Below are 722 nucleotides of genomic sequence, written 5' to 3' on the forward strand. Positions count from 1 at the left end.
GTCCCGGTTGGTGGCACCAACCGGGACTAATGCGCCCTTTAGTCCCGGTTGGTAGCACCAACCGGGACCAAAGGCCTCTTTTCAGCAGCCCAAAGGGCAGGAAGAAGAGGTCTTTGGTCCCGGTTGGTGGCACCAACCAGGACTAAAGTGTGGGCATTGGTCCCGGTTGGTGCCGCCAACCGGGACCAATGGTCTTGCTGGCACGGTGCGGCACGAAAGTTTAGTCCCACCTCGTTAGCTGAGAGGGGTGCGCAGTGGTTTATAAGCCCCACTGTCGCACCCCTCTCGAGCTCCTCTCCACTGCAGGCTTACGGGCCTACTTACTATTGCTTTGCCTGATGGTCCTACTGGGCCACCTACGGGCCTGAATCTTGTTAGTGCCATTAGTTCTCAAATTTGAATACACCTTTTTTTTTGTTTTTGCTTTATTTTTTTATTTTGTTTCTACTTACAACAAAATACTTATTGTTGCTATTTTATTTTATTTCCAGTTTTTTTGTTTTGTTTGCTGCATTATTTATTTTCTTTTGTTTTTTTGCTTTATTTTTTAATTCTTTTTGCTTTTAGTTTTAGAAAAATTATAAACTTTCTGTTAGTACCATTAGTTTTCAAATTTGAATACACTTTTTTGTTTTCTTTTTGCTTTATTTATTTTATTTTGTTTCTACTTACAACAAAATACTTATTGTTGCTATTTTATTTTATTTTCCAGTTTGTTTGTT

This window comes from Triticum dicoccoides, chromosome 1B, assembly GCF_002162155.2.
Source record: "Triticum dicoccoides isolate Atlit2015 ecotype Zavitan chromosome 1B, WEW_v2.0, whole genome shotgun sequence".
NCBI lineage: Eukaryota > Viridiplantae > Streptophyta > Magnoliopsida > Poales > Poaceae > Triticum > Triticum dicoccoides.